Source organism: Dendrobates tinctorius, unplaced genomic scaffold, assembly GCF_039654945.1.
Source record: "Dendrobates tinctorius isolate UK_male_01 unplaced genomic scaffold, ASM3965494v1 ptg000211l, whole genome shotgun sequence".
NCBI classification, from domain to species: domain Eukaryota; kingdom Metazoa; phylum Chordata; class Amphibia; order Anura; family Dendrobatidae; genus Dendrobates; species Dendrobates tinctorius.
The window spans coordinates 9647773-9667958 of NW_027361878.1; the positions used below are offsets into that span (position 1 = coordinate 9647773).

The window sequence follows — 20186 nt, forward strand, 5'->3', positions numbered from 1 at the left end:
ATACTAACAGGCAAAGCACTTCTATTTCCATGCTGGGCGGTTTCTGCAACGCCCATTCCTTTCTAAGGGAGCTCCAGGAACAGCACAGAGCAGCTGCGTTCGGCTGTTTTCGCACCCTCAGGTGGCTGGAAACAGTTATTAACATCTTGGCCAGGAAAGGCAGAGATGGGAATAAGCATTTAAGAGAGGAACAAACGGACCTTATGGTGGCCAAGACTAAAGCCAAAAAATACAAGTCTCGTGCTCATCCACAGTCTGGCACTGCCCGGAAATCTCCTTTAATGCTTTTACAGCCAAGGATTAAGCATAAGAAATACCTTGTAACCATTGCTAGAGCTGCCACCAAAGCAAATAGGGTCATGGGATGCATTAGAAGAGGTCTGGGGACACGAGATGAAAACATGTCTACAAATATCTAAAGGGCTGTCACATTGTAGAAGGATCAACTTTATTCTCATTTGCACAAGGAAAGACTAGAAGCAATGGGATGAAACTGAATGGGAGGAGACACAGATTAGATATTAGAAAAAACTTTTTGACAGTTAGAGTGATCAATGAGTGGAACAGGCTGCCACGAGAAGTGGTGAGTTCTCCTTCAATGGAAGTCTTCAAACAGAGGTTGGACAGACATCTGACTGGGATGATTTAGCAAATCCTGCTTTGAGCAGGGGGGGTTGGACCAGATGGCCCAGGAGGTCCCTTCCAACTCTGCGATTCTATGATAATTCTCCCTCTGTACAAATCACTCATCAGACCACACTTGGAGTATTGTGTGCAATTTTGGACGCCGGTGCTCAAGAAAGACATTACTGAACTTGAAAGGGTTCAGAGGCGGGCTACTAAAATGATAAATGGAGTTGGTTCACTACAATACCCAGAAAGGTTATCAAAATTAGGTCTATTTACTCTAGAAAAGAGAAGACTTAGGGGAGACTTAATATATATGCACAAGTATTTCAGAGGGCAATACAGAGATCTCTCCAATGAACTGTTTGTGCCAAGGACTGTGACAAGAACAAGGGGGCATTCTCTTCGTTTGGAGGAAAGACAATTTCTGCACCAGCATAGAAGAGGGTTCTTCACGGTAAGAGCAGTGAGGCTCTGGAATTCTCTTCCTGAGGAAGTGGTGATGGCCTACTCACTGAATGAATGTAAGAAAGGAATGGATGCTTTTCTTGTGAGTAACAGTACAGAAGGTTACGAATAACAGAATATTATAGGTAGATGGTTGACTCAGCTTAGGGGAAGGAATTTTTTTCCCTATGGAGAAAATTGGCTTCTACTCTGTGGGTTTTTTGCCTTCCCCAGGATCAACAATGCAGAGCAGCTGCACTAAAAATAGGCTGAACTAGATGGACATAAGGTCTTCCTTCAGCCTTCAAAACTGTGTTACTATGTTAATGGTAGGAGGGGGAAGTTGCCAATGATCGCAATCTCCGATTACCCCAAGGGAAAGACAGGGACCTTTCCTCATGTTATCAGCCCTCTTACCTAGAACGTCACAAAGGCGTTTATCGGTATAAAGTTAATAGTTAGAATTTCTTCTTAATACTTAGGATCTGCAGAGAGAGACCCCACTGCTGCCCTCCCCACAGGTATGAGAGTTAATTACTCTGTCACTGCTGAGATTCCCATTGCTCTGCCTGACACATATATTGGAGAATTCCTAAACTAGCAATTCCCTGGTATAATGTAACACTGGGCTCACACATTCCAGCAGTGGTGAGACAGGCGGCAGCAATTACCTGCCTGTTCTACCTGGCACCGGCTCAGAGCACTTCCCGACCCGTCAGCAGTGCAGCTCTTCTTCCTCCGGGTTGCTATGCTGATGGGGTGCGACCTCCAACATCATGCTGATTGTCAGCCGGCTCCCCGCAGTTAGACAGCAGGGAGCCGGCTGTCAGTCATCATGACACGGGTCAGTCATGCCCTGTCAACACAGCAGAAAAGCTTATGATCTGTTGACATTGATGTCGGCGGAAGCCGCTGGTTGGCCGACATGAGCGGTCTGATCACACTGTGATAGCAGAGATCAGGGTTGGGCACAACAGGAAGATAGTTAAGGCCCCGTCACACTAAAGGGGGTTTTACACTAAGCGATATCGCTAGCAATATCGCTAAAACGTCACTGGTTTTGTGACGTTATAGCGATATTGCTAGTGATATCGCTATGTGTGATACTTACCAACGACCGGCTCCCCCGCTGTCCATCGCTGATCGCGCGAGAATGTCCGGCTCCATTTCTCGTCGGGCGCTTCCTGCTGAGACTTCCTGCTGTGACGACGAGCGACGCTGGACGCGGGCGGGAGGACGCAGGATCGCTGTGTGTGAATGGTAAGTATCGTGCGCTGCGTCGCTGCTGCATCGCTGTGAGATCTTTCTGTATGAAAGCTCACTAGCGATCATTTAGCGATGCACCAGCGATCCTGACCGGGTCGGATCGCTGGTTGGATCGCTGGTGCATCGCTAAATGTAAAAGGGCCTTAAGCGACTCACCAGCGATCCCGACACCGATATGAAGGTGTCAGGATCGCTGGTAAGTCGCTATGTGATCGCTGGTGAGCCGTCACACAGACAGCTTCACCAGCGATCAGCACAGCGATGCCGAGCGCCCGGCATCGCTGGCTATCGCTGTAGAAAATAGTATCAAAATAAAAAATATAGTTATTCTCACCTTCTGACGTCCCGTTTAGCCATCCCGCCTCTCTCCACGCTCCGGTCCCAGTGATCCTTTGCACGAATGACCGCGAGAAGTCACGGTCTCGCGGGATAACAAAGTCTCGCGGTCATTCATGCAAAGGATCACTGGGACCGGAGCGTGGAGAGAGGCGGGATGGCTGAACGGGATATCGGAAGGTGAGAATAACTATATTTTTTTATTTTTTTTTATTATTTTTTTTTTTACACCTGATCGCTGGTCTCCCGCTGTCACACACAGCGATGCGTGCTGGCCAGCGGGAGACCAGCGACCAAAGAAATGTCCAGAGGTTTCTTCCAGCGATCAGCGATGCTGGCAGGGGGGCCGCTCGCTGATCGCTGTCACACACAGCGATCTCGCTGGTGAGATCGCTGTTACATCACAAAAGTTGTGACTCAGCAGCGATCTCGCTACCGAGATTGCTTAGTGATACGGGGCCTTTAGAAACTACCTGTCAGATTATAGAATAAACAAGGGAAAAGAACCAATCACACAATGCCTATATATAATACAATAATCTCAAAAGAGTATATAATAATAAAAATATCAATATCAAAAGTGTGATAGAATCAATCCCCCAAACAAGGGATGGCAGACCATCCGGGTATAGATAAAAAGAATTCAAAGATGGGTTGAAATAAAAATCACCAGGATGAAAAAGATGGTAAAAAATAATAATAATAAATAATACAATATGTTGAAAATAAAAATGCCTTTATTGAAATGTTGGCACAACAATTAAATGCATTAAAAATGTATATATATATATATAAAATAAAATAAGATAATAGCATATACAACCACAAAAGCAATATATTTATGGACAATGGAAAAACCAGTCCATAGCAAAAGGCTTAATTAATGATCCAGGTACAAAAAAGTGCATGAATAAAGTGACATAAAATGTCTAATAAGTGTGCCCAGAGTGCAAAAAGTGCTGTTGTGCAAAGGAATTATACATACAAATCGCCGTGAGGCGTGTGCAATACACAAAATATAAAATACCTGTAAGCCAATTGGTGCTATATGGGTTGTATCTTATACAACCCATATAGCACCAATTGGCTTACAGGTATTTTATATTTTGTGTATTGCACACGCCTCACGGCGATTTGTATGTATAATTCCTTTGCACAACAGCACTTTTTGCACTCTGGGCACACTTATTAGACATTTTATGTCACTTTATTCATGCACTTTTTTGTACCTGGATCATTAATTAAGCCTTTTGCTATGGACTGGTTTTTCCATTGTCCATAAATATATTGCTTTTGTGGTTGTATATGCTATTATCTTATTTTATTTTATATATATATATACATTTTTAATGCATTTAATTGTTGTGCCAACATTTCAATAAAGGCATTTTTATTTTCAACATATTGTATTATTTATTATTATTATTATTTTTTACCATCTTTTTCATCCTGGTGATTTTTATTTCAACCCATCTTTGAATTCTTTTTATCTGTCAGATTATAGGCCTGCAGTAAAAAATAACAAAAAAAATAGCACTGCACAGTGTAAATTGACCTTTAATCTGTGACCAAATTCTTGTAAGCGCTCCAGCAGCTGCTGCGTGTCTACATTACACAATAGAGGAACCATAAAGAGAAGGATAATAAGAAATCGTCATCCCATCAGCAGAACACAGAGTCTCATTCGCTGGCTGACAGGAACAGAACCCAGGTACAGGGCAGAAAGTATAATGCTGCTCAGTCCTGACACCAGCTGACTACTGCCCCCTTTACATGTGGCGACCCAAGTCACTGAACAACCACCGATGTACGATACACAAGTGGATCCGACGGTGGATTACTGGGCTGTAGGCACAGGACAGTGATGGGGAGAGATCTGGGATAAGATGGCTCTATCCCCCCACAGTCACAACCCCTAATCACACAGGACAGTGATGGGGAGAGATCCTGGATAAGATGGCTCTATCCCCCCCACAGTCACAACCCCTAATCACACAGGACAGTGATGGGGAGAGATCCGGGATAAGATGGCTCTATCCCCCCACAGTCACATCCCCTAATCACACAGGACAGTGATGGGGAGAGATCCGGGATAAGATGGCTCTATCCCCCCACAGTCACATCCCCTAATCACACAGGACAGTGATGGGGAGAGATCCGGGATAAGATGGCTCTATCCCCCCACAGTCACATCCCCTAATCACACAGGACAGTGATGGGGAGAGATCTGGGATAAGATGGCTCTATCCCCCCACAGTCACATCCCCTAATCACACATGACAGTGATGGGGAGAGATCCTGGATAAGATGGCTCTATCCCCCCCCAGTCACATCCCCTAATCACACAGGACAGTGATGGGGAGAGATCCTGGATAAGATGGCTCTATCCCCCCACAGTCACATCCCCTAATCACACAGGACAGTGATGGGGAGAGATCCTGGATAAGATGGCTCTATCCCCCCACAGTCACATCCCCTAATCACACAGGACAGTGATGGGGAGAGATCCTGGATAAGATGGCTCTATCCCCCCACAGTCACATCCCCTAATCACACAGGACAGTGATGGGGAGAGATCCTGGATAAGATGGCTCTATCCCCCCACAGTCACATCCCCTAATCACACAGGACAGTGATGGGGAGAGATCCTGGATAAGATGGCTCTATCCCCCCACAGTCACATCCCCTAATCACACAGGACAGTGATGGGGAGAGATCCTGGATAAGATGGCTCTATCCCCCCACAGTCACATCCCCTAATCACACATGACAGTGTGCAGCTGATTACACTTTTCTGTGTGATGGTGAACTGATTACCGGGGTCCATAATAGAATCATCAGTCACCAACTCTTGGCTCCTATAAATGGGTGTTAAGGCCTCATTCACATGTTGCGTCTTTTCAGCTCACGTGCGCTCCATTGTTCAATATTGTGCTGGATCCAATTTTCATTTAAAACGGCGGTGTTATCTGGGGGGGCAAAACCGGATCCAGCACGGGGCGTCCCATGGTCTCTGCATTGTCAGGAAGCAGTGATGTCATTGGTCCACCAGCTGCCGGACCGCTGCTGTCTGTGATTGGCTGCAGCAGCCAAGTGACTCTGAGCTGTGTATCATCATAAAACATCTGATGATGCGCTGCTCAAAACAAAGTGACAGCTGCAGCCAATCACAGACCGCAGCGCTGACCGTGGCTAGTGGGTGCTGGTAGGTGCAGACGTGTACACCTGAGCCCTGATAAGGGGGCACTAAGGTCATAAATGCCTGATGTGGAAGCCTTGGTGTGCACCAAGTCCCACTACACCTGCTGGGACTTGTAGTACCACAACACCTCACCTAGGAGTGACACTAGATCAGCCAATGTCAGGCTGGCAGCCATAATACCAGCGTGCCTGTGACGTCACCACTAGATTATATAAGGAAGCAGGGGAGCAGGTAGACGCAGTGACGACACAGCGTGCAGATAACGCACAATGTAGACGTGTCTTACGTTGCCGAGCACAGCGTCCGTCCCTCACCCTCCGGGGTCTGCTCACCGCATAGTTCGTGTGATCGGCCCTACTGTGGCAATCAGCGTCCGGAAGCCAGCAACACAAGGAGATCTCCTTCCGGGTCACACTGGTGGGTGGTGACGTCAGGTTAGCTGTGGGGACCGCCCCGGCGTGACGTCACGGCGCGTGTGAGGTTCCCCGGTTACCATGGAGACTGCGGACAGAGGCGGTGCTGTCACTCCTGCGCTGTAGCGGGGTGCGAGCCGGGGCCGGGGGCGCGCACTGACAGGCCGCCACTCACTGACTATGGGAGAGCAGGAAAAACTTTAATTTTACTGTTCATTAATGTATTTATTTTATTTTTATCCATTCAGTTAAATATTTATGTGGCCTCAATAACCCCTTCCCGGCTGATTTGTTCCTCTCTACAATATTGGGGTACAGAAAATATTGTGATTGATACTTACGGATTTTTTTTCTTTTTTATGGACTTGCGGTAAATGAAAAGCTGCTCCTCTGTCATGTAGACCTATGTCATGGCCAGTGGCCACTGATCCTGTGAGTGCATCTTATAGCTTCATACATTACACTGACAGACTGGGCAAAAGAAAATGTAGTGGAAAAGTGTGAGTGATCTCAATTTTTATATATTTTTTATTTCATTTATGCTGTTAGACATGAACACTAATCAGACGTGTGTGGAGAGAGCTCGGGCTAATCAGACGTGTATGGTGAGAGCTCGGGCTAATCAGACGTGTGTGGAGAGAGCTCGGGCTAATCAGACGTGTGTGGAGAGAGCTCGAGCTAATCAGACGTGTGTGGAGAGAGCTCGGGCTAATCAGACGTGTGTGGAGAGAGCTCGAGCTAATCAGACGTGTGTGGAGAGAGCTCGGGCTAATCAGACGTGTGTGGAGAGAGCGCGGGCTAATCAGACGTGTGTGGAGAGAGCGCGGGCTAATCAGACGTGTGTGGAGAGAGCTCGGGCTAATCAGACGTGTGTGGAGAGAGCTCGGGCTAATCAGACGTGTGTGGTGAGAGCTCGGGCTAATCAGACGTGTGTGGAGAGAGCTCGGGCTAATCAGACGTGTGTGGTGAGAGCTCGGGCTAATCAGACGTGTGTGGTGAGAGCTCTGGCTAATCAGACGTGTGTGGTGAGAGCTCGGGCTAATCAGACGTGTGTGGAGAGAGCTCGGGCTAATCAGACGTGTGTGGAGAGAGCTCGGGCTAATCAGACGTGTGTGGAGAGAGCTCGGGCTAATCAGACGTGTGTGGTGAGAGCTCGGGCTAATCAGACGTGTGTGGAGAGAGCTCGGGCTAATCAGACGTGTGTGGAGAGAGCTCGGGCTAATCAGACGTGTGTGGAGAGAGCTCGGGCTAATCAGACGTGTGTGGAGAGAGCTCGGGCTAATCAGACGTGTGTGGAGAGAGCTCGGGCTAATCAGACGTGTGTGGTGAGAGCTCGGGCTAATCAGACGTGTGTGGTGAGAGCTCGGGCTAATCAGACGTGTGTGGAGAGAGCTCGGGCTAATCAGACGTGTGTGGAGAGAGCTCGGGCTAATCAGACGTGTGTGAGAGATCCCGGAAAAACGGAAACTCTACAGGTCTTGGAAAATGGCAGCAAAAATAAAAACTTTTTTTGCATTTCCAACACACTTTTCCCCATACACTATATGAATGGTGTCGTTCAAAAGTACAATTCATCACGCAAAAAACAAGCCCTTATATGGCCAGAAAAATAAAAAGGTTGATGCTCTTGGAGGAGGAGGAACAAAGAAAATGGAAAATCGAAGGTTGGTGAAGGGGTTAAAAAATGATTATACTTTGATTGGTGGGAACTTTGGCACAACCAACCACTGTCACATGTAGTGCTGCACCCACTGTTTTCTGCACAGCGTGACCCCCAGGGCCGGACTGGGACTAAAATTCAGTCCTGGCATTTGAAGTTACACAGGGCCACTAGTCACATGGTGACTATATAATATCTTTGTACACTTGTAGTTTACAAGAAGTGAGAGGAGATTAACACGATTATATAACATGTAGTCACAGCTGTGCCCAGGATTTCAGCTCAGTCCTATTTATTGCTTTTAGGTACAGTACTCCTCCCAAATCTCTGTCCCCTTTTGTATGCATGATTACAGAATTCCTGGCAGAACTGCTCTCTATTGGGCAACCAGACCCCCTGGTCATAGCCACCCCTATCATACCTCCCAACTTTTGAAGAAGGGAAAGATGGAGAAAGACTGCGGCGCGCGCAGCGCGCGGCTGCAAATTTTGGCCACGCCCAGCCACACCCATTTCACAACTAGTCACACCCATGTCCACACCTAATCGCACCCATTTAGCACTGCTGATCACACTGACTGGTACTGAGGGCACAGTGGCTGGCATTATGGGCACACTGACTGGAACTAAGGAAGAGAGAAAACAGAGAGAGAGAGAAGAAAGAAAACAGAGAGAGCGAGAAAGAAAGGGGAAAGAAAGAAAGAACAGTGAGAGACAAAGAAAGAACAGTGAGAGACAGAGAAAGAACAGAGAGAGACAGAGAAAGAACAGAGAGAGAAAGAAAGAAAGAGGGGAAAGAAAGAACAGAGAGAGACAGAGAAAGAACAGAGAGAAAGAAAGAAGTAAAGAAAAGAAAGAAAGAGAGGAAAGAAAAAGAAAGAGGGGAAGAAAGAACAGAGAGAGAAAAAAGAAAGATTAGAGAGAGAAAGAAAGAACAGAGAGAGAAAGAAAGAACAGAGAGAGAAAGAAAATGAGGGAAAGACAGAACAGAGAATGAAAGAACAGAGAAAGAAAGAAAAAGAGGGAAAGAAATAAAGAAAGATTCTACAAAGATACTATAGCAGCCCGGCTCCCATTGTAGTGCCCACCTGAGCCTCCCAGTGCAGGACATATCATGATCCGCTCACATGGCCGGCATCCCCGATTCCAAGGCGATCCTGCTGTCTGCGCTGTCGGAGGAGGACATGGTGATGGATCTAAAGCATTCCTGGTTCCGTCACAATCTCCTCAAGAAATTATCTCATTTCCGGTCAGCTTCCAGCACATCACTTCCGGTGGAACGTCATGTGTGAGTTTTAAAATGCTCCTCGGGGCTCCGCCGTGTACTCCTGTGTCCGTGGGAAAAGCCCGCTTTGTATGCTTTGTACACACTTGGCTCCGCTCCGTACATCCCGTACACATATGGCTCCACTCCGTATACCCCATACACACGCGGCTCCGCTCCGTACACCTCGTACACACACGGCTCCACTCCGTACACCTCGTACACGCGCGGCTCCACTCCGTACACCTCGTACACGCGCGGCTCCACTCCGTACACCTCGTACACGCGCGGCTCCACTCCGTACACCTCGTACACGCGCGGCTCCACTCCGTACACCTCGTACACGCGCGGCTCCTCTCCGTCCACCTCGTACACGCGCGGCTCCTCCCCGTACACCTCGTACACGCGCCGCTCCGCTCCGTACACCTCGTACACGCGCGGCTCCACTCCGTCCACCTCGTACACCCACGGCTCCGCTCCGTACACCTCGTACACCCACGGCTCCGCTCCGTACACCTCGTACACCCACGGCTCCGCTCCGTACACCTCGTACACCCACGGCTCCGCTCCGTACACCTCGTACACGCACGGCTCCGCTCCGTAGACCTCATACACACACAGCTCTGCTACATCCACACTGTAAATCCTGACCCCACACATACTTACCTCAACCAGCACCATGACAACAGCAAAGCAGAGTCTTGCAGACGGTAGAGGCAAGGCTGAGCGCACAGGACCTGTGATGAGGTCACAGGAGGGGCGGAGTCAGGGGTGACATGATCGGGGGTCTGGACAAAGGCTCCTGATCCCCCCTCCGGGGGGAGGGGGGTCTCATGCTAAGGCGAGGATGGGAGGCGAGGATGGGGTGCGGGGGGGCGTGGCGGCTTATCTCCCTGCAGTGCGGGAGGAACTTGAAACTATCACCGCCGTGCCCGCAGAGGGCCGGAAGCAGGAGCAACAGTGGCCGCAGCAGCTGGCAAGCGGCCAGGTGATCGGGCGCTGCCGCCCGCGGCCCACGTGACAGCGGCCCAGCGGGAAAATGCCCGGTTGGTTATATGGCCAATCCGGGCCTGGTGACCCCCCCCCCCCAAGCTGCCTGTGCAGGGTACTGCAGTAGGACCCATTCACGTGACCAGGGAACCACTCTATGGGGAAAATCACCTACACGAATGCTGTTGCGTTCATTGTCCGGATCAGTGGGGATTTCCAATTTCAAAACCAGACCTTTGGACCCTGTTAAACCAGCTCTACTCAGTGCCCAACCTGAGTGTTTCCTTATGAGAAAAATGTTGTGCAGCAACCTCAAGATCAAGCTACACCACAAACCTCCATTACACAAAAGGAACTCATGCTCCAATCTTCAATCCTACATTAGAACCACAGAGCCTTCCACAGCTACACAGACCCAATGGAGCCGTCATTAGACTGGCATTGCTCGTGCCACTTATAGGGCTCATTAACATGTCCGATTTCTCCAAGTACGAGAAAAATCGACCGATTGTTCTGATCAGTGTTTGATCAGAGTGCGGTCCAAGTTTCATCTATTTTTCTCCTACGTGGAGACATAGAAATAAAAATAAGTTTCTCCACCCTGACAGTCTGTGAAAATCGGGCTGCACTTAGATGTCATCCGAGTGCAGTCTGATTTTTTTTCCACAGACCCCTTGACTTGCACTGCCAGTTTTGAACGCTGTGCGACATACCCTGAGGCCACATTCACACGTTCAGTATTTGGTCAGTATTTTACATCAGTACTTGTAAGCCAAAACCAGGAGTGGGTAAAAAATACAGAAGTGGTGACTTGTACTGACGGTGTGAACGTGGCCTTACACTACATGTCACTAGTGCTGTGCATTTAGCATGCATCTCTCACTAGACTTAATTAACTGTGCTTGGTTTAGCTCTGGTAGTTTATAGATGTTAAGGAATGCTAAAAATCTGGCCTGTGGAAAACATCATCATGCAAACTTTGTACGTGCTTTTAGTCACTGCTGTCACACCCTTTCACAAAGAGGACCAATTTCCTGAAAGCACTGTGATGTTTCCACTAATACTTGATATTTCACTTTGCCTAACAAGAAATATTTATCTCTATGTACTGTAGTGACGTACACCTTCCACCTATGCACCTAGAAAGCTACAATTTCACCCTTTACATAGTTTTATTATTGATGGGAGACTATCATTAATCAGAAATTGTGATGCTATAAAAATAGCTACCGTATGTCTCGATTAGAAAGTGCACTTTTTCTCTCGGAGATTGACACTTCACTGCCTTTTGCTGGTGTTTAGTGGTCTGGACTGTGGTCACCTGGTTGTGTGCTCAATTGGGAACTACAGGGAACACTAGTCCATATCATAGTTTGTATGCAAGGATTAAAGGGATTTTCCCAAAATCAAATTATCCACCCAACCAGAACCCTGTCTTAGGCCGGATTCACACGTCCTGATATTTCCAGTACCGAAAAAAACAGTACCAGAGATATGTGTCCATGTGTCACATCAGTATCACACATACCGGCACCTGGGAAGCAGCGGTACAGTTAGCGCTGTTCCCCGATGCCGGGCGCTGAAGACTGCTCTCATCATTCTCCCCTTCTCTGCTGGTGATCAGCATGAGCAGGGGAGAATGATAAGAGTTAGGCCGGGGCCACACTTGTGAGTGCAATGCTAGTAACTCGCGTGAGTCTGTCTCCTCAATACTCGGGACCGGAGCGTTTAGCTGCATAGAAATACATGCAGCCGCACACTCCGGTCCCAAGTGCCGGGTATTGAGGCGGCAGACTCGCGCAAGTTACTGGCATTGCACTCACAAATGTGGCCCCGGCCTTAGTTTCATAGATAACAGCGAGAGCGGGCAGCAGCTGATGGGACTACTACTCTCATCAGCCTACACCAGCTGCTGCTAATAACAGTGAGAGCAGGTGATGGCTGATGGGCGTATTCATAAACTCTGTATACGAAGCACAAACAGCACCGTGTACCGAGAGGGAGCAGGAGCTGCTGGGTACTAGCAGACTTAAATATTCTCTGCAGTTGAAGAGGGAGGCTGAATTTACCCGGTATGACAAAGTCAACTACATTTTTGGCCATTGTTGGGTGCATACGCCTTTGTGGTCATAATGTTAAAAAAAAAAAGTGAAAAGTAGACCTATTTCCTTTTTTTCCTTTTTGTTTCCCTTGATATCAGCATTAAAAACAAACAAACAAAAATTATATAAAAATTAGGCCTTGCGTATTAAAGAGAACCTGTCAGGTCCAATACCGCTATCAGGCTGAGTTCACACGTGGCGTTTTTTTCGCGTTTCCGCGGCGGTTTTAACCGCGCGATTTTGCCGCGAAAAATAAGCATCCCATGCATTCCTATGGGATTCCGCAATACTGTACTAATGCTGCGGCTTTTACCGCGGCGGAATCGCTTCGCGGTAAAAACCGCAGCATGCTCATAAATTTGCGGAATCGCGGCGATCCCGCACCCATAGGAATGCATTGTTCCGCTTACTTCCCGCATGTGGCTGTGCACACCATGCGGAAAGTAAGAACATTTGTGGATGGTACCCACGGTCCGGAGGAGAGGAGACTGTCCTCCGGGCTTTGGGTACCATATCCCTGTAAAAAATAGAATTTAAAAATAAAAAATATTGTTATTCTCACCCTCCGACGTCCCGCGCAGTCTTCCTGCTTCTCTTCACGCTCTCGTTCCCAGTAGTCCTTTGCGAAAATGCCCGCGATGGCGTCCGTTCTCGCGGGATCGCGAAGTCTCGCGGTCATTTGCGTGACGTCATCGCGAATTACCGCGAGACCGCGAGAACTGACGTCATCGCGGGCATTTTCGCAAAGGATTACTGGGAACGGATGCGCGGGACGTCGGAGGGTAAGAATAACACCATTTTTTTTTTTTTTTTTACATTCTAGCTTTTACTATTGATGCCGCATAGGCGGCCTCAGTAGTAAAAAGTTGGTCACACTTGTCAAACACTATGTTTGACGAGTGTGACCAACCTGTCAATCAGTTCTCCAAGCGATGCTACAGATCGCTTGGAGAACGCTAGCATTTTGCAAGCTAAATACGCTTGCAAAATGCTAGTTTTTCCGCGGGAAAATCGCGGGAATTTAAAATGCGATTTTCCCGCGGACTGGAATTCCGGAATTCTCGCGGTAATTTCCGCGAGAGTTCCGGTACGTGTGCACTTAGCCTTAAAGAGAACCTGTCATCAGGATCATGCATGTTATACTAAGGCTATGTGCACACGCTGCGGATTCACCTGCAGGTTTTTCCACGCGGATCCGCAGGTAAAGTGACCTGCGGTTTCACACCTCTACTATGTTAAAGGTGTAAAACCGCTACGGACTCCGCACAAACAATTGACATGCTGCGGTTTGTAAACCGCGCGGAAAAAAACGCAGCGTGAGCACAGCGGATTTGAAATGCCATAGGCTAACATGGTATTGTACCATGTCTGCGGAACTGCTGCGTTTCCGCAGGGCCAAAAACGCTGCAGAAACGCAGCAGAATCCGCAACGTGTGCACATAGCCTAAAGGTATGGCCATCATGGCTGATTTTATGGATGTCTTCAGTGTAGAAATCCACAGCCCGATTGTTGTTTAATTATCATTGGATATTTGGGTGCAATAGGCTCTTCGTGCATCGGGGTGGGTCTGTGGATAGGGACCTGGGCTCTGCCACGGCCTCTCCACTGGCTCTGGTGTCCGTATCTTTTTATTGTTTTAGATTTTGTGACAACTGTCGGTGCTTGCGCACATTGACTTCCCAGTGGTCTTCAGGCAATTGGTGCTGGTGTCGGCACATGCACAGCTTTATATCTTGGCTCAATAATGAGCCGAGATTTCAATCTGCGCATGCACCGCCACAATTGCTATTTTACTGAAGACCACTGGGAGGTCAATGTGCGCATGCGCCGACACCAGTGCCACTTTCCTGAAGCCCATCGTGAGATCAGTGTGTGCAAGCACCTTCCGTGGTGAGGACGGTGCCAGTGGCAGAGCTGAAGACACTAACTACAGTCCTGTTCCGGTGCACAAAGAGCTCATTGCACCTAAATGTCTAACCTCTGGAGGTATTTTCTTTTTTGCTCCCCTTCTTCCCAGAGCCATAACTTTTATTATTTTTCTGTCAGTATGGCCGTTTGAGGGCTTGTTTTTTGCGGAACAAGATGTACTTTTGAACAACCTCATTGGTTTTACCATATAGTGTACTGGAGAACAGAAAAAAAATTACAAGTGCGGTGAAATTGCAAAAAAATGCAATTCCACAGTTGTGGTTTTTTTTTTTTACCATGTTCATTAAATGCTAAAACTCACCAGCCATTATGATTCTCCACGTCATTACGAGTTCAAAGACACCAAACATGTCTAGGTTCTTTTTTATCTAAGTGGTGAAAAAAAATTCCAGTTTGTTAAAAAAAAAAAAAAAAATTGCGCCATTTTCCGATACCCGTAGCGTCTCCATTTTTCGTGATCTCGGGTTGGGTAAGGCCTCCGTTTTTGCTCGCCGAGCTGATTTCTTTAATGGTACCATTTTGGTGCAGATCTTTTGATTGACCATTATTGCATTTTAATGCAATGTTGCGACGACCAAAAAAACGCAATTCTGGTGTTTTGAATTTTTTTTATCTTTACGCTGTTTAGTGATCAGGTTAATCCTTTTTTTTTTTTTTTTATTGATATATCTGGCGATTCTGAATGCGGTGATACCAAATATGTGTATTTTTTTAATTGTTTCATTTTGATGGGGTGAAAATAGGGTGATTTGAACTTTTATATTTTTTTAATATTTTTAAAACCATTTTTTTTTTTTTTAAATGCTTCAATAGTCTCCATGGGAGACTAGAAGTTGCAGTAGCCTGATTGGCTCTGCTACATACAGGCGATGATCAGATAGCCTGTGTGTAGCAGGAATGCTCAGTTGCTGTGAGCGCCAACCACCGGGCCGCGCTCATAGCAATCTGGCTATGACAACCATAGAGGTTTGCTGGAGACCTCTGGTTGTCATGCCAACCCATTGGTGACCCGCGATCACGTGACCGAGTCACTGATGGGCGAAATTTCTGGCACTCTTACCGGAAGCACGAGTTAAATGCCGCTGTCAGAGATTGACAGCGGCATTTAACGGGTTAACAGCTGCAGGTGGATCGCGATTCCACCTGCGGCTGTTGCGGACCCGTCAGCTGTATAGATCAGCTAATGTGCCCGGAAAGGTGCAGGCTCAGCGCCGGAGCTTGCATCCAACAGGGGGAGTCAGACATGGGCGTACTATTAGGGTACGTGCACACGCTGCGGATTGTGGTGCGGATTTGGCCGCACGGATTTTGTAAAATCCGCAGGTAAATCTGCAGGTCAAAAGATCTGCGGATTGCTCTGCGGTTTTGCATCTCAATGGAGGAGATGGGAATCCGCAGAAAGAATTGACATGTCAAGTCTTTCTGCGGTTTCAAAACCGCGGAGAAATCCGCACCGTCTGCACTGCGTTTTTTTTATTACCATAGGGAATAATGGTACTGTACACCGCAGCAAAAACTGCTGCGGATCCACAGCGTGTGCACACACCCTAACACGATGTCGGAAAGGGCTAAACTACAACCAGGCTCTGGATTTCTATACTGAAGGCACCTATTATAGGGAGCCTGTCACCAGGAATAACGCGGTTATGCAGACGGGAGAAACGGTCTTTATTCTCCCCGCCATCATTCCGTAGTCAGTTACAGGGGCGGTGGCAGCGCCGCTTCAGTCACTGCTCTGAGTATACAGTGGGCCGCTGTGATTGTGCGCCTGTATAGCGCCTCATTCTGACACCCCATAAACTTGTAGTATAAAGTCGGAGACTACAGGTTAATATCTCCTTAGGGGGACTAAAAATGGTAATATTTGTTAAAAAAAATAAATATTAATTCTATATATACATATCACAAGGTTTTTCCAGAACTCTCTCTGCCCCCACCATGAGGGACGGTTCTCCTCAGGGAGTCAGGTCTCGTTCACACGCTCAGTATTTGTAAGCCAAAACCAGGAGTGAGTGATAAATACAGAAATGGTTTTGGCTTTGAAATATTGAGGTGAACTACTGAACGTGGCTTCAGTCACATTTCCCTTCTTTACTAGTTTCTACTTTCCCGCCCTTTTTAAACACACCCCCTTCGCAAAGCCACACCCACCCACGTCAGGCAGCTACCGGGGTACGTGCGCACTGACACAGTACTCATGGCAAAACATTCCTAACCTCTGGTATGGGAACTGCCACCTACTTGACGGAGGGATCTGTTTTTTCCGGTTTCTAAAATAACACGCAACAAATGCCTGGTGTGGGACCAAAAAACGCGCTGTAGGTACTAATTTGTATAACGAAACCGTAGCGTGCTGCTAAGAGCCCTACGTGGAGGATTCTTTATTCTATATCTATAGAGACCATACAGGTTCCACCCCGGGGTGGGGTGTCAGTTGGTACACTCCTTCATGTAAGACGTGCAGAATCGAACGCACCGCACCCCAACCAGCCGGCTGGGAGGAGACCGAGCGAGTGGGACACGCCTATTTCTAGCCTCATTGGTGGATCTTTCTAAGCAGGCGGGGAGATTCAGACCGATACTGAAGTGTGATTGGCCGTTGAACTGTAGACTGAGAAGGGCGGATGAAGCTGCTGCGGGTGGCAGGTGGTGTGGGCAGGGCTGCTCCAGCTGGAACTCACAGTGTGTGATGCCGCCGGGATGGCAAAGTTTCACCTTTAATTCTATAGGAATGATGTGACCGAGCAGCGGAGCTGATGGGAGAGCGGCGGGAGACAGGTGAGTGAGGCCTGGACATCGCCTCTGTGCTGTGGGGGATGACATGAACTACAAGTCCGGGTGTATTATTTATGGTAAATATTTACATTATATAAATGTGGAAAGAAAACTAAGAATAGAATTCCATTGTGTCAGTGGAGTCATAATGGCTGCACAGAAGTGATCAAATCTGTATATATACTGTACAGAATCCACAAAACTTCATTATATATATATAACTGGGAAATATATATATATATATACACATACACATTGGATGCTCACTATCCTTTTGCTTTCTAGGAATGCATCCATTATTGTGGATTTTCTGGCTCCTGAAGGGTTAAACAGAGCACACTGTTCTTTCCAATAGCTCAGGAGCCTTTTTCTCTCTCTAATGTATCAAAGGATTAGTAAAGATAAATCCTCAAGAAGAATCGTTTTGAGAAATTTTGAAAAAAATGTTAGCAATCGTGTAAAGAAATAATTAAAAAAAAAAAAGGAACAATAATAAAAATAGAATTGAGTTATTTGCTAGTTTTGCCATGTGTATGTGTGTGTATGTGTATGTGTATATATATATATATATATATATGAAGCAGGGTCCTGTCATGTCTCTAGTGAATCTATAGATTGCCTGGGCTGCATGTGTCAAGCCCCCTGTGACGGAATGTAGGAGGTTCCCAATCTGTAGACTGAAAGCATCTGCAGACGTCAAGACAGTGTCAGTGCAGGGCTATATATATATAACATCAGCGGCGGACCTATCTTTGGTGCAACCTGTGCACCCATACAGGGGCCCAAGAGGTTAGAGGGCCACTGCTGCCCCCAAACCAGGTGGAATTGTGCAGTATGATGAGCTATGGACTGCAAAGGGCCCTTATATTCATGCACAGGGGCCCTTTTTGGTCAGTGTGTGTGTGTGTGTATATATATATATATATATATATATATATATATATATATATATATATATATATATATAATTTCTCAGTACAGCTCTGCTCCATGTCACTGACTGTGTGGATAATACATTATATTAGCCTGATATATAAGATGGCTGTAGGTCTCCATGAATAATTAGACCATATAGGGCCATATGTTGTCATACTGACCACTCGACATCACGTAAAATAGAAGCAAAAATCTAAGAGAAATAGATCTATGGAAACCAATGGATTGGACCCACTGAGCCCGAGTTGCTACAACCACACACACACATTCTCCTAGAATAAATGGTAATGTGATGTAGAAAAATTTTCAAAACTTTCAAAGTTTTCAGCATGTGCCACATTTCTGTCCCCATTTCCACAGGCAATACACAATCAGCAGTTGCGAGAGCTAATAAAACACAATATTTCTCTTTTTGGGCGTGGGATAGGGGTGACTAAATAAATATATTGGTACTTCCTCCCACAGTCTTAACACTTTGGTTTCATAAACCATTTTATCAGAAAATCTGCCTGTTTCTTGTGCCATTTTTTTAATTTTTTTACTGTGTTTTTGGATCACTAGAAAATACCCCAGGTGCAGTGCATTTCAGTTGGTGTGTGTGTGTGGTTTTTTTTTTTTTTTTTTTTTTTCTTTTTTTTTTATAAAGGACTTGGAAAAATACTGGTACTCTTGATACATCTGAAATAAAAGTTTGTTTAAAAATTACGTTTCTTGATACCTTTCTAATCTTCAGATTGTAGGATTGTGTGAGAAAAACGTGCCTTCCCTGAGGTTTATTTAAATGTCCTATTTAGTTACAGTAGGATGAATCACTTAAAGGGGTGTTCCGGATCTTAGACCTTTATGGCTGGGAGCGGCTGGCTATGAGCAGTGTGCGGAGTGGAGCTGCACAGCTGCGTTTTCTCTGTGCTGCGGCACAAATCGGCTTCTATTCCAATGATTCGGTGTGTGGCGCTGCACTGTTCTGCTCCATACAATTCTTTACGTCCACCTGCTATTGGAGCTGATTGATGGGGTTTGGGGGTGTCAGACTCCCGCTGTCTGATACAGATGACCTGTCCTATTGATAGGTCATCATCAGTATTATAGTAGTGGACAACCCCTTTAAGCACCTGATACAAATATTCATATGTCAGGATTTTAAGTTTGGAGGGTCGGAGTGGCACATCCTATAACCTTGGTTGTTCTTTTTTTACAACAGTCAGAAGATCGGATTGGGTGTTAAGAAGGTTATTGGGTATTGCAAAACACCTTAAAGTGTTAATTGAGCTTGTAAATTAGTGCCACATCTTGCCTCTTAAAGGGGATGTACCAAAACTATAACTTCAGGGACCCCCCCTACAGTCCTGTTTGGCTACTTGTAGCAATCCCATAGATGATGAATAGAGCAGAGGTGTGCATGCATGGAAAGCCCACATACTTATTATTGGAGGTGTGGGGGGCTTCCAATGGTCAAACCACCCCCATCAATCTGAAACGTGTTAATGAGACATATGGACAATGGGAGTATCCTGTGCCGCCCTCCTCCAGCCTATGTGCTGCCTGCTCTGAAGCCTATACAGGCCATAGAAATTCTTTTACTTTATCACTATTGGGACTCAGTTGGGTCCAAAAATTGCAAATTTTTGCCAATGCACGTCAGTTTCCATGCAGAAAGATTCCACATCATGCAAATGAGATTTGTGAACTCTTCCTGTCCTCTGGGTATTTTACCTGCGCATATCCCTAGATTACAGCCACAGTTTTTCTCCTGTGTAAACCCACCGCTTTGTGATCCATGAGACATAATACCCACCCGTCATAAAATGAAAAGGTGCCTCCGGGGACTGTGCAGTGTACATCTACCCACAAAGCAATGACTTTCTATAAATCTGACCGAGCTCCCCTTTACACGCTTTTATAACTTTATCAGAGAGCATTCCTCCAACCCGATTTATTAAAAACTAGCTGAAGAGCCCGGCGCTGCCCGGGTATAGTAACTAACTGTGGTTAGTTATAGCAAATTATAATTATCCTCCATCCCATGGTCCTGTGCCCATATACCCGTCATACATATCCACCATCCCATAGTCCAGTGCCCATATACCCATCACACATCCTCCATCCCATAGTCCAGTGTCCATATACCCATCATACATATCCCGTGCCCATATACCCATCACACATCCTCTATCCCATAGTCCCGTGCCCATATACCCATCACACATCCTCCATCCCATAGTCCAATGTCCATATACCC

At 46.6% G+C, this 20186-nt stretch overlaps 1 protein-coding gene across 7 annotated transcripts in view; it reads right to left on the minus strand.

Moving 5' to 3' along the window:
* The window catches only part of PHRF1 (PHD and ring finger domains 1), a 75114-nt gene extending 68762 nt beyond the window's left edge, over positions 1–6352 (minus strand). For 3 of the 7 annotated variants that reach the window (XM_073554408.1, XM_073554411.1, XM_073554405.1), the window contains exon 1: positions 6165–6301. The gene's annotated coding sequence lies outside the window, so the exon portion shown is untranslated. Of the gene's footprint in view, positions 1–6146 lie in introns of all 7 variants that reach the window. The other 4 variants (XM_073554409.1, XM_073554406.1, XM_073554410.1 and 1 more) reach the window with 2 other exon arrangements.
* Between the last annotated feature and the right edge of the window lie 13834 nt (positions 6353–20186).